General features: G+C 40.2%; 1 long non-coding RNA gene across 1 annotated transcript; it reads right to left on the bottom strand.

Moving 5' to 3' along the window:
• Positions 1-11,843: 11,843 nt before the first annotated feature.
• On the bottom strand, positions 11,844-13,996 carry LOC141591183 (uncharacterized). Its single transcript, XR_012520716.1, has 3 exons — positions 13,823-13,996; positions 13,271-13,318; positions 11,844-12,101 (listed from the first exon to the last, which is right to left on the bottom strand). It is a non-coding gene; the product is annotated as an uncharacterized LOC141591183 (long non-coding RNA).
• Between the last annotated feature and the right edge of the window lie 678 nt (positions 13,997-14,674).

Raw genomic sequence — 14,674 nt, 5'->3', positions numbered from 1 at the left:
GTATTCGTTGTGGCATGAAATATTTACAACGGTTAGGTGCATAGAAACATGTGTCGCTCATAGATATCATAATGCAGCTTTGTGATTCGTGATGTGCTTTGTTCTGATAGAATTAGGGTCTAACGGTGACGAGCTCGATTATGTGGAACTCCGAACGTCGTTAATTGTTTTGCAGGAAAATTTCTTGATAACTTCGATCTACGTTCCTGTTCTGTTAAACTCGACCGAGTAGAGTTCATACTTGACCTAGTAGGCCACACTCGGCCGAGTAAATAGGCACTCGACCGAGTAGCCAGAAAGACAGATTATACGTGCTACTGATCTCTGGATACTCGACCGAGCAGACAAAATACTCGACCGAGTAAGCCATACTCGACCGAGTAAACCCGATACTCGACCGAGTACCCGTTTATCGCGACCCAGCTCGGTTTATTTCAAAAACCCTATAACTCTTCTTTTCTTCTTATTTCCGCCTCAATTCTTCTTCTCTTCCTCATAACTCTTCAAAACTCTTTCTCTCTCAAAACACTTGGGTGATTGTTGGTAGTGATTGCTTTTGGATTTCATCCTTGCTTGCTTAAAACCTCAATCTAGGTAAACTATTCAATCTATTTCTTCAACTTTGCTTCAATATATGGTAAAAAAATTGTTCAAAATTTTGAATCTTTAGCGCTTGAAATCCGGATTTGATGTTTCTATTTTGATATTTTGGGTCCTAATTGCTCTTAAACACCGCCTATGTATCCTCTAAAACGATTTTATGCTTGAAATCGCCCATCTTAGGTTACAAAAATTTTCTAGGGTTTGCTTCAAGTTTGATTTTTGGTCCCTTAGATTGCCCTAGGATGTTCCTTAAGAGTTAGTTGATGATAAAGATGCTTCTCTTGGTTAGTATGACTTGAATTTTGTGAGAAAAATCCGTCTTAAAACTTCGTCTTAAAAGTGTATAATTTGAAAAACAGCCTGTACTATGGCAAAAATTTTGGAAATATCCTTGTTGAAATTCATCTTTTTGCAGCATGCCGAAAGCAAAAGCCCCTACTAACAAGTGGACTCGCGCCAATGTTCATTTGGAAACGGGTCAATCTAGCCAAGAACCCGTTGTTCCTCCGGTGGGGGAATATCCATCGGTAATTTTCTCTGACTTTAAGCAGCGAAATTCTTTTGTGGCCTTGATGGGTCGGACCATGAGACCGACACGTTGTGTGAATCTCGACATCTTGGAGACCTTGGGGGTTAAAGAGGATATAGTCCACATCTTTGAGATTTTGGGGATGGAGGAGCTCTACCACTGGTCGGTGTATGGATTTCGGTTACTTGTCGTTAAGAGTTACCTAGACCAAAATAATATTTATAACTTCACAAACTACTCTACTTTTAGTAAAGAGGTAAGTAAAGGTCGGATCTCAAGGGACGGGTATTGATGTAGGATTTTTGATTGCAAGTGGTTGTGTCTAAGGGTGTCACAATTTGGGTTGAGGTAGAAGATCAACTAAACTAAATAACAATGCAAACAAAATAATGAAAGCAAGTAAGATGATTAAAATGAATGTAAACAATTGATTAAAAGTACTAGGATGTCATGGGTTCATAGGGGATTCATGGGATTTGATCATACAAACATATTTTCTACTAGATGCAAGCAATTATTATTATGATGGGATCGAGTTAGTGTATATCTTACAATCCCTAGGAAGGTTTGGGTCCCGGAGCCGAATCGATTAGATTGTACAAAACCTACAAGTCGACTTAATCTTCCATATACAACTATATGCATGGTCTAATGAGACTCGAGTTGGTTTATGTCTTACAAGTCTCATTGAAAAGGTAAGTGATGGGTAAAAAATGCAAGGATTCATAGGCTCGAATTTCATCAAACATAACATGTGCATAAGTTGAAATCACAACAAGCAAGCAAATTAATTATGAAAACATATTAGATTAAGCATGAGTCAATCCCCATGTTGGTTTCCCCTAATTCCCCATTAACCCTAATTAAGGAAACTACTCACTCATTATCAAGTTTAACATGCTAACAAGGTTGTCAATCATACTAGCAAGGCAAAACATGATGAACAAATGAAGAAGATTAACAATAATTAAAAAGTATTAAGAAAGAATTATACCTATAAAGATGATTCCAAATAATAAAGCAAAGAATAATAGAAAAACTTGATGATTGATGGAAGGTTGTCAATCCTCCAAATAAACCCAAATAATCTTCTAATTACCCAAAATAAATGATGAACAATAGAGAAATTAAGGAATGACTAAGAAATGAGATTTGTATTAATGCTCAATTGAAGATTGATTACAAGATTAAGAGAGTATTAGGACTTGATTAAGATCCTATTAACATGATATGCTAATCTAGGTAGTACAATGGGGTATTTACACTAGAGATTAGGTACAAAGATTAGGGTTACTAAGGGCTTAAATGACTATTAAGACCCTTAAGAAAAGTTGAGAAAGTGCTCCTCTCCAAGGAGATGCTCATATCCGTTTTGGTGGTCTCCAGAAGATCTGCTCGTCCCGAGCGTCTTGGCAGCAGAGACGGTTGGTTCTGAATGGGGATCCGAGCGGATTGTGGGAGGGACGCTCGGATCATTTGGCCTCAAGACGAGCGTCTTGGCATCGGGACGCTTGGATTATAGCAGGGCGATGCTCGTCCTGGGCAGGGAGACGCTCGGATTCCTTCACAGTCACTTCTCTTCTTTTCTTTCCTCAACAATCATCGGGGATCTTGTTGGAGATGCAAGGATCCTTTCATCATTGCCCAAGCTACTTTATTTCCTATATAGGCCTTCTAGCATTGTCTTCCCTTTGATGCTTGGTCATTGAATTTGATCAATTTAGCTCCATTTTGCCATGAAAATGCAAGGTTTGCACTCCTTTCCTACCAAGGGATCAAAAGAATATGCAAAACGGGTAACTAAAGGTAGTAAATGACCTAATTATGCATTAAAAAGCATAGGAATGAGCCTAATTCGAGGACTAAATATGCTAAAAGATGAGTCACATCAAATATCCCCAAACCGAACATTTGCTCGTCCTGAGTAAAGAGATGACAAAAACTAGGACACTTATTCAAACTAACCTACTAATATAGCCGATGTGACACAATTAGCGGGTCTCACTCCGCCCGTTCAACTCACAACAAGACAACCATGAGGTATGATGCCTTCTTGCAAGGCAAGGTGGGGCTTGCCAAAATGGCGACACATCCAAGAATTAAAGCACACAAGATCAAGTAATGGATGCATCTACAAAAGAATAGCCACTTTCCTCATCTAAGTGGCAGAAATTATCTAAAGGGGAAGCAATTCAAGGGTACAAATTCCATCATAGATATGGTTTCAAACTACTAAGCCTAGAAGGATACCAATAAATCACCTCCAAGTTGTGTCAAGCTAGGGTACTTTTGTCTTCAATCGTTAAATGCTTTCGTCAATAGTAGAGTCCCTATGGTGTTAGAAACACCGGAGGATCGCGGAATTCCCCTTCTTGCCTAAACAAGAAGAAGGGTCGTCCCCTCTCTACCATGCACAAAAGTGTATACGATGGAAAAGGGATCAATAGAACTTGAGTTTCATATGGGAGTTTGCTTTTGTTGTTGTTTTTCCCCCCAATTTCTTGTGGCATTTGACAATTTGAGAACACTTTCTTTGCCATTTATTTTGATGTTTGGCATTTTCAACACTTGACATTTTTTCAACTTTTTCTTGCATTTCTTTTGAACATTTTCAAAGCTACCCCATTTGTAGGTTCGAGTGCTTATTTTTGAAGCATTAGGAGTCTATTTTTGTTACTCCTCTTTTACTTTGATGCAATTGCAAACTTTTTCTTTTCTTTTCATTTCTTAAACTCAAATTTGAACAATTTTTGTGCCCATTCCCTTTGATGACAAAATGTGATAGAACGTAGATGATGGATGGTTGCATGGTTTCAAGGGTCACCTTGGAATAAACGGTAGCCAAGGAGTTATCACACCACAAGGTACTCTTGACTAGGCCTTAATCCATGGGTCAAAGGATACTAGCATGACACATCCTAGGATGTTTTACAAGTATTCTAACAAGCAAAGTCTTAAGAAGAAAAAATATCTAAAAGGGCCTTATATACACTTGTCAAGCTTCCCAAATAGATGCTTTCACAAAATTTTTCCTAAATGCAACTATATGTTATGATGCAACTAACATTTATACATCCTAATGTATATGCTTCTACCAACTAATATGCCAAATAATCTAAATGCAATCTTAAATTCACATTGTTTATACCGCATCAATCAAAATAAAGCCACATAGTCATTAACATAAAGAGGAAAAAGGAGTTTGGAAAGATCATACCATGCGGTCTTCAATATCCCCATGTCTTGGATGTGGCGTAGTCGATCAATGTGAAAAAGGATAAACAAACACAATATATACAAGACAATATATACAAAGACTACACTACAAAGGAAATGAACATGTTTTTGGATTATTGAATTTTTCAAATTTTTATGGAGTTTGTGATTAATTAAATTAAAAGACATATTTTTGTATTTTTCAAAAAATTTCAATTTTTATCGTTTTTGTTTAAAAAGTCATGTTAGAATTTCCCATCCCCACACTAGTATGGGCATTCTCCTCAATGACCAATACGATAGGAAATTATGCAATTTATATGAAAATGCATTATTTCTAAGCTAAATGCAAACTATATGACATATAAACAAGAGTGAATGCAAACTAAGCTATGCTATATGATGCATGATTATTGTTATGTTGGAGAGAATAATTTAGATTAGCTCCCAATGCATATGCATAAACTTCCCCAAACCAAAGTAGACACTATTTCTAATGTCAAAAATTGGGGGAGTTCAGGCATAAAGATGCTATGCATGAATCTACAATTGTCACTTTGGATTTTGAAAAAGTGGGAACAATTAGATTAACACCTTTAATGTTGCCAAGGTGAAATAATAGTCCTTGAATTTTACAAGGACACCACAAGGTGGAAACAATAAATTGTGAAACAAAACATGATATTCTAGTCATGAAAAAGAAAGAAATGAGGGGAGAGAAAAAGAAACTTCACTTTGGCCTTGATGGGTGCCTCATGCCCGCTCCATCTAGCTCATGAAGTGTTCTTTAAAGGTCGTCATTATCCCCTCCCAAATCACTATCCCAAGCTTCCCTCGATGCATCGCTTCCATGGAAATCCATAAACGCATCCTCTTCGCTATTTAGCTCCACCGTGTCTCCACCATTTGAGTTTTCACTCCCTTCACCCCCTTGACCATGTGCTCCCTCATTAGCTTTCTCCGAATTTGGGAAAAGAATATGCATTTGAGCCCAAGAGGGAAGCATTCCCTCTTCACTAATGACTCCTTGCCGAGCCATTTGGTGAAATTGTGGATACAAGGCAAAATAATTATCCACATTAGCTTCAAATTGTTGGAGATGCATATCTTGAAGGATTCCCGTCACAAAATCATCCCTAGGGAGGATGAAAGGATTCGGGTGATTGTAAGGTTGGTATTGGAAGGGGTAAGGTGGTATCACAATCTTTTCATTGTCATTCTTTTGTTGTTCATGTTGTTTATGTTGTGTTGGAGGTGGTGCTTGATTTGCTTGATTCGCACTTGTTGGGATGAGATAAGATGGTATTGGAGAGAGGGAGCCTCGTCTTGGTGAAATTCTTGCTAATCCTTCTATTGGTAGATAAATGGGGGTGTTCCCCTTAGTAAGCCATTTGATCCTCTTTTCATATCCCTCATGGGTCATCCAATGGTGTTGCCTAAGGATTAGCTCTTCATTGATCCTTGTGTTACCCGGAAGGGGTACATACTCATTGTTTTCATTGAATTTGGGGTTGAAAAACTTGGCATGCCTTGTGATAAGTCCCCCATTGACAATATGTTTGACACCATCATCGTCCCCATTCCGGAATTTAGCCCATTTTTCTAAAAGAACAAGGGGGGCCATTGAAATGGTACCCGCTCCTTCCTTGAATTTCGAGGTAAGACTCCATGAATACAAGGTCAAGCTCATTCACTATTGCAGGATCCCGACGGGCAAGAAGAGTGCCAGCTAGAAATCAGTATGTGAGCCTAATTATAGGATTTTGAATGTGAAAAGCTAAGCATTCTTTGATGTAAGAAAAATCCCGACCCGTCATTGCTCTCCAACGGGGTGCTATGCTATACTTTCTTGGCTTTGATGTTCGGGTAGGCGAAACATCTAGCCCGAGCACATTAGCGAATTCAACAAGGGTCATCATCCTAGTGGTGTTTTCCAATCTAAATTCCACACATATGGTCTTGTTCAAGGTAGTGATTTTTAAGAAGCTCAAGAATTCAAGAACTAAATATCGATAGGTACGCTCATGCTTGTGAAATAACGTCACAATTCAAAGAGAGCTTCGGTTTGATGAAAGATTCCAAGTTTCCTCAAAGTCTTATGGCACATAAATTTAGTGGGTAGAATGTTCTTACCAAGAAGACGATGGAAAACGAGCCTTTGTACATCATTGACAAACTCTATGTTGGAAAACTCATCAAGTTTTGTAAGATCAATTATCTCTTCATGTTCTCTCCTCAAAGTATTAAGGTGAGAAGTAGATGAGCTCCCCCTTACCCTTGGTTTTCATTTCTCTTTAAATAATGATCCTCTTGGCCTAATTCTTGAATGTAGATTGTTTAGGTATTTTAACCCAAGTCGATTAATTAGGGTCAATGTAGTCTTTATTCGTTGGTTGAGTGTATATTTGTTCGTATGTCAATAAGTAAATAGAGAAATAAAGTGCGTAATGTAAATCAACACGTAAGATTTGGTGATGCGGAAAACCCAATGTGGGAACAACCGCGGGAGGGACGGTACCCTGCCAAGTATTGCACTATATGAATAGGAGGATGATTAAAATTATGGCTCAAAGCTGATCCTACTGGCCCTAGGTGTCAGGCCTGCAAGATCTAGGACGAACGTATATTATATGCCGAGATGTGATCTTGAATGTTGATGTATGAATACGGGTCTTCAATGAATGAATTCTTGATTTGCTTCCTTGGCTATTTATAGGGTAAGAACCCTAGATATGTCCTACCTCGAATATGGAAAGGGAATATAATTTCCATAAGGACTCTTTCCAAACCCGGACTCCCTTGCCAATTCTCCCTGATCTCCCTAACTTCTCCCTAACTTCTCCCTGACACTTCTTTCCTTAATCCGGACGCCTTCCACGATGGGCTTCCAATTTTCCTTGAGCCCGTTTCCCCTTTCTTCATCCGCGGGCTTTCTTCCTCCTTATTACTCTTTCCATAGCTTTTATTTTATTAAGTGGGCCTCCTTTGTCGTGCTAATTTTAGCCCAAAAAGTTTGCCCCAAATTTCTTGTGAAGTACGCTTCCAAGTATCGAGCAAAAAATTTACGTAATCGAATGCTAAAAACCCTAAGCCGTCTTTTACACTCCTTCCCATGCAATCCATCATGTCAGCCGCCCTTCTCCTCTTTTCTCGCACCCAACTCCCTCTCTCCTATTTATAACTCCAACGTCCATCTTCCACTCTCATTAATCATTTCAAATTATTTCAAAAAATCTTCTCTCCCTTAAACCCTCAACCTTCCTTTTTCTTCGTTCCTCGCCGGCTTCACTGTTCCTCTTCCCCGTCTTCTTCATCAGGTAATCCACCCTTTTTCTTCTTTTAATTTTCGCTTTCTTCCTCCACCATGGGCAAAACTCGACAATCCTCCACACCTTCTGACCATCATCTCGACCCCACTTTTCCTTCTCAGGGACTTTTTAAGCACCCCCACGACTGTGACTCTGCCTTGACCGCGGCCGATATTCCCACGATCAAGAATCTGCTTGGTCTTGGTGATGGGGTGGACATTGCCATTCCTGAACCGGGACAAAAAGCTGACGCCCTCCATCCAGGGTGGGTTAGTTTCTACCTGTACCCGTTTAGATATGGCCTCCGTTTTCCTTTCCCTAAACGCATCCAAGACTTCATCTTCACCAACAACTTCGCCATGGCACAAATTTCTGCTGCCATTTGGAGAGTTCTTCTCTATTCTATTGCCGCCGGTCAGAATACTGGTAAATCTGTCACTCTGGGTGATCTAGCCCATATGTACAACATCAGATCCCTGGGCAGGGGTCAATTCTCATTCCGGGGCCGTGGAGAGGCTCCCTTCAGACACGTGTCAAAATCCCGTGATGAGAAATGGTTTGAGGACTTCTTCTATGTGAGGAAGGACTCCATCCAGCCTCTTGCTGACTACATTTTTGAGAAATGGGTTCTAACTTCGATTAAGTAGTCTTCCTGTCACCTGATTTATTTTATCTCGCTGCTTACTAGCTTACTTCATCGTCTTCGTGCAGGCCCCTGTGACCTTACCCGTATTGGCGCCAAGATCCCGCCGCAAAAGAAACTGTTCAAAGCATCTCCGAATCGAGAGAAAGTTTCAGATCCGCTTCCTTGTTTTTCACTGCTTCCTCCTCCAATCCTCCTCGTCACCTCACAAGTATGTCTTTCGGTAAGATTTCGCAACCACTTTTTATTTGCATGTCTTTGTTTCTGCGACGTTTTAAGTATTCGTAAATGCGAGGCTATATATGCTTGCAGGTTCAAAAGTTGATCAGTTGGAAATCATCCTCCAAAGTGCCAAAAGAAAGAGACCTGCCAGCCCTGATGTGGCCTCTGCCTCCAAGAGGAGTGCTCCTGCTGCTTCCTTCTAGACTCCTCCCACAGTTTCCAGCTCTGCTGCACGTGAACCCTTGGAGGTCAACTTGTTATCTCGCCATCCGCCTACTCCTCCTGCTAGTCCTCGGGCTTCATCTAGCGGAGGCATTATTGCTCATTTCCCAGAGGGTTTTGGGAATGTGGACAAGGTGCCGTACTGGCCGGAGATTGATCAGCTGATCTTTCCTCCTGTTCAGGAAACGTTTTCGGAGTTCTCCCCAGAGGAGATGGCTGAAAATGACGTGCACAACGCCTTCATGGTAAATATTCTTCATTTTATACCTGTCTGTCATCCGCTCTACTTAGATTCTCCGCCTCCCGACTTCCTTGCGACTCTTGATTTTTCCGCCCAGACCCTCCGCCCGCACTCTCAACAGGAAGATGATCAACATAGTGCGAGACGACCAGCCGTGCTACTGGCGCCAAGAACCAGGAGCGAGGGAGACTATTGCTGATCCGGGCACAAGAAAGCGGATCGATCTGAAGGAGCGTGTGGTGGAGCTGAAGACTGAGCTTGTTGTCACCAAGAAGAAGCTGAAAAAGGGGGCTGATCAGCTGGCGCGTACTCAGGCGGTGTGCAATACTTTTTCTGACTCCCTCAAGCGCTCTGATGAGAAGATCAGTGAGCTGATCTCCCTGGCCACCAATGTTGTTGCTTATGCTACCTGGCAGGGAAAGATCAGCGGGATGCGTGCTGCCCTCGAAGAGGCTCCTACCCAGCAGGCTATAGAGGAAGAGGAGAAACAGCTGGAGATGCTCTACCCCACCCAACCTGATCTGAGTGTGCTGATGCCTGAAGTTGGGGAGGTGAATTCTCCTGCACTTGCTGAGGAAGCTGCTGGGGATGGAGCTGGAATGTCCCAGGATGCTGCTGGCGGAGCTCAAGGAGCTATGGCGGCTAAGGATGCACAGGCTGGTGCGGTACCTGAAACGGGAGGTCAGCAGGCAGAGGAGATGTTAGAGGTGGAGGTCATTAATGTGACTGATAATTAAGTATTTTCGTGTTTTGATCAACTTTTGGTAGTCTGGCCCATAGGTGGCAGACTTTGTAATTTTTTAAAACTCTTTCTTGTGGTTGCTCCGCCTAGGTGGCGGTTAAACTTTGGGCCGTACTTTGGCCATATTTTGAAAATGCCCCTTGTCGTAGTTTGTCAAGGCTTTAGCTTACATATCGTGTGCTTGTTGTTTACTTTCCCTATTTTTAGGAAATTTGCCGTGTCAGCCTGTTTGACTGATTTAGGCGAGTTCTGTCATCCTGAGAAGGCTGACGTTATGACTCAGCTAGCTGCCGTGTCAGCCTGGTGGCTGATTTAGGCGTATGCCGCAATGTAAGGAGGAGTGGCCGTGTCAACCTAGGAGGCTGATTTAGACCAGCCTAGCCAGCCTGAAAAGGTTGATCCAGACTAAGCTAGCTGTCGTGTCAGCCTGATGGGTGATTTAGGCGTATGCCGCAGTTTTTGGACTACTTAACCTTGTTCATGACGTAAGGTGTGTTCATCTCGTTTAAAGCCGACAGGGGCGTCATTGAGGCAAGTTTATCGTCATTCTAGGACCGATGGAGACGCTGCAGAATTCTGGTAGCGCAGATATCCCTACTTTCCATGTTCGTGTGCATGCATGCTGGGGCCCAGATTAATTGCGATTAGTGCGAGCTACGTCCAGGAGGTGGTATCAGGGGTAGCTGGGTAAGAGTATTCAAGCTGTCAGCCAGGCTCCCTTTCGTATGTTCCATGATCCTTTGGTGAGGGTGCTCCTTGTGGAGAAAATAGGTTAGGCATGTTGGAGTGCCATGTGCCTTGTCACCCCGCGTTGCAGTTGATTGTGATCTGCTAGACAACCTTTCAAAGTACCATAGATACCAGAATTCAAAGTGGTGTACTTAGAGAAGCCTGAAAATAAGAGAATCTATTAAAATGATGTGAAGTACCTGTCGCCATCTCATGGGGTACAAGAGCAATTATGGTCCCAGGACGCTGCCAGACCACATCATCTAATAGTAGTTTAAAGTCTTAAAATAACTAGAGACACCAGAAATAAAAGTGAAATTGGCAGTATGCCTACTACCGGATTTTTATTTTAATTTTAAAAGACGGTTTGGCTTTTCATAGTACATCATTCTGAAAGCTAGAGTCTACTTATTATTAAAAGTAATATCTCTTCAGGTGAAGTATGGTCCATGGGCGTTGTATGATTTGACCGTCCATAGTCATCAGTCTGTATGCACCATGGCCAACAACTCCTTCTACCTGGTATGGTCCTTCCCATTTGTAGGCGAATTTGCCTGCCTTTCGATTCTTGGTGTTTTGAAACACCTCTCGGAGAACCAGGTCTCCTACCTCCAGAAGCCTGACTTTCACATTCTTGTTATAACTCCTGGCCACAGACTGTTTGTACGCAGCCAGACGGATTTTTGCGCTTGCTCGCAGCTCGTCAATTGTGTGCAGGCTTCTGGTCATCTCTGCATTGTTTAGTTCCCTTGTCATATTTTCTTACCTGTGAGTGGGAACTAGAACTTCTGACGGAATGACTGCTTCTGCGCTAAACACCAGGCTGAAGGGTGTTTGACCTGTTGCTATCTTTGGTGTCGTTCTGTCTGACCATAACACTAGTGGCAATTCTGTTGGAATATGTGTCCTCCGACAATAATGCGATCACAATTGTCGATCATAATGATCACATGTTTAAATCTCATTTTAAGGATACATGTGGGATGTAATATTCACTACTACAAAAAGGATCAAAGAGAACGGTCTCTAACCGTTCTTATAGGTACTTTGGACCGTCCTGTGGCCAAGCGTTCTCTTTGATCTAAGAGAACGGTTGAAATCAAGTCAACCCGGTCTCTTTGTAACAACAATTAGAACGGTCGAGCTCCATAACCGTTCTCTTTGATATATCACCTAGAACGGTTGCATATAAGAACCGGTCTCTTTGATAAGGCCGTTCTCTTTGTTAGAATTTTAGATTTTTTGGCGCCTTAGTTCTACATTTTCAAAGAGAACAGTTGTGATGATACTAACCGTCCTGGTTGTTAATTTTTTTTTTTTTAAAAAAAATATTTCTATATTTATCGTAAACCCTACATGATTGAATCGTATAGATCGTAAGAATTAAACCTGTTACAATTCAGAAACTACAGCAATTTTACACAAAAACCTTTCGATTTAATTTGAACCATTAGGACAAATCCTATTGAAACAAAATACAAAATACAACTGTTATTACAAATCAACATCACTTAAAAAATAAGCATATTCTACTCGGATGCATTAGGTGAAGCTACATATTTTATCCATGATCCAAGCAGCATAGTTTGAATTCACTATAAACATCAACAATTTCTTTATGCTCTACAACCTGTTTCCCGAACGACCTGCAAATTTGATGCGCAAAAAATAATCATCAGAATATATTCTAGGATTAAATAATGTTGGAATCAAGAGAATGATATAAAATGATTATCACTCAAATGAACCTACTGCCCATACGACATTTTGCGGTATTAACTAGTACACGATCGAAGACAGTAGGACTCCATTGTTACTTGCAGAAAATCAAATGTCAGGGACCATACTTCCAGAAAATCAAATGACAGGAACCTAAATGCCCTCACTATGAACTCAAATAACATAAAACTAAGTTGTGATTGATTACAAGCATTCTGAATCAACATCAGTTTGATATTCGGCAAACTGAGCAAGAAGGGATATTTCAAGGCTAGTGCCATTAACCCAAACATCAGTCTATTTTCAAGCCTAATAAACACAAAAGCATAGGAGGCACAAATAATCAGACAACATTAAGTGCACTAAATTATTGACAGTAAATAAATGCATTAGTCAAAACAAGAACTAGAGTTATTAACAGGAAACAAAACAAAGGAGGATTCACGAAGGTAACAAACCACTGCCAGGTTTAGATAATTAAGTACTTTGAGTCTGTTATGAACACCATCAACGCCTGGCTTAAGTATTTCGGGTTGTATTTTTCGGTGACCAAAAACACTGCAATATACCAAGTGAGGATGCGCTTGTGAATGATGGATCAGGAACATAAAGCAAGATGATTGTAAGTAGTACAAACTTTCACGTATATTTAAGAATGATTTATGTATGTGTGTTGCTTGGACATGCTTGACTTATAACGTCATCATGATCTCACACCGACAAAAGAATACTCTCTTATTAAACTACTAATCCTGGCGATTTAGAGCTACTTATAACATCAACAAACTTACTTCATTCCCAACACAGATAGTTTACAGATTTGCTTTACAACTGGTTATAGTAAGCACTTACGATGGGCTAGCAAACACATTCATCCTTGACTACAAAAGATAACTATTGGCCTGACCGGATTTAAACATAAACAAGTATACTTCAACAATTAACAGATAAACTTTTATCATTAGCAATGCCACAAATCGAGTTTGGCATACCCTAGCTGATTTGCTACTTAAAACACCCACATAAAATTCTAACATAACAAACAGCATTGAGCAACCACGAGCCATGGTGTGTAAGAAAGGCAAAGGGGACTTACAGGCTTCTTCTTGGACACAACAGGGGCCTTCACGCCTCTTTTGGGAGCCTGTAATTATCAAAGGACATAAACAAATAAAATGCAAAGAAGCTAGACGATTAAATGTTTTCTTTTCTGAAGAGCCGAGTAGCAGACGATTGAATGTTTTTGGTAAAGTTAGTGTGAATGAATGTTAGCTGCAGAGCGAGCTAAAACACTTGTTTCTCTTAATCTATAGATTCAATTCTTCAAGTTTTTATTCGATTTTCATCATCAATCTACCAACAAACAATCTCCACATTACTAATATGAATTCAAATAATTATCTACTTATCATGAATACCCAATAAAAAGCATCTATATTTATCCCAAATTACAGAAATTAGGGTTTGAGAAAAACAAGATAATTAAGTTTAATAAGCAATTATTCAATCCAAACAACTACAATCACAACTAGACTAACAAGCTAACGATAATAATAAGTCTAGCAGAAGGTAAATAACTCAAAAATTAGGTTTTACTTTAGTAAAAATTGAAGAACTTGAAATTTGGGGGAAAATGAAAAACCATTACTTGGGAGAGAGAATTCGCGTGTGATGTAGACGATGAGGCCGGTGAGGAGTCGGCGAGAGAGGAGGTGGCCGGCGGCGAGCAGGGCGGCGAATTTTCGTATGTAGTGCGTTGGTTTTTGGGTGAAGATCTCGTGGGTTTACGGGAAGTGTGAACCTGAAGTTCGATACTCCTTATTATTTAGGATTTACAAATTAACAAATAGAACGGTTGATAAAGAGGGACCGTGCTCTTTGTTTTTCTAGGAGAACGGTTCTAAATATTAACCGGTCTCTTATTTCTTTTAAGACGGTTAGTCAAATCTAACCGTTCTCTTTGTTAATTTACGAGCACGGTTGGAAGAAACCACCGTTATCTTTGTTAATTTATAAGAAAGAGACCGGTTCCGCTATCAACCGTTCTCTTAGAGGCGTTCTCGTAGCCTTAAATTGTAGTAGTGATTTTACAGTCAACTGGTCCACACATATCGATAATGATTGGCTGACTAGAGTTTGACATTATTGTCGTGCGACGGTGGTGATCAGTTGATCCCCTTAGGTCATACCTATAGGGAAATACTCTTAATTGATTATTTAATTAATCGTATACCGATACGAGTTAATTAAATTGCTTAAAATTGACGGATGATTTTGTCAGTATAATTAACGTATCTTATTGTAATATGATTAAATGAGACACGGTCTAAGTAATCGAATTGTTTTATTACTTAGATGAAATTATTGTTTACAGAAACAATTGAAACAGAATGAATAAATTATTATAAATACAGAATGTTGTAGTTTATAATACGGAAACACTTTTGGCACAAGTAAATACGAATTACTAGTCGATTTTGTAAATGACATATTTTATGAG

The sequence above is a fragment of the Silene latifolia genome, chromosome 7 (genome assembly GCF_048544455.1).
Source record: "Silene latifolia isolate original U9 population chromosome 7, ASM4854445v1, whole genome shotgun sequence".
Classification (NCBI taxonomy): Eukaryota; Viridiplantae; Streptophyta; class Magnoliopsida; order Caryophyllales; family Caryophyllaceae; genus Silene; species Silene latifolia.
Note: the sequence above shows the minus strand (reverse complement) of the source record. Positions and strands in the feature narration are given on the sequence as shown.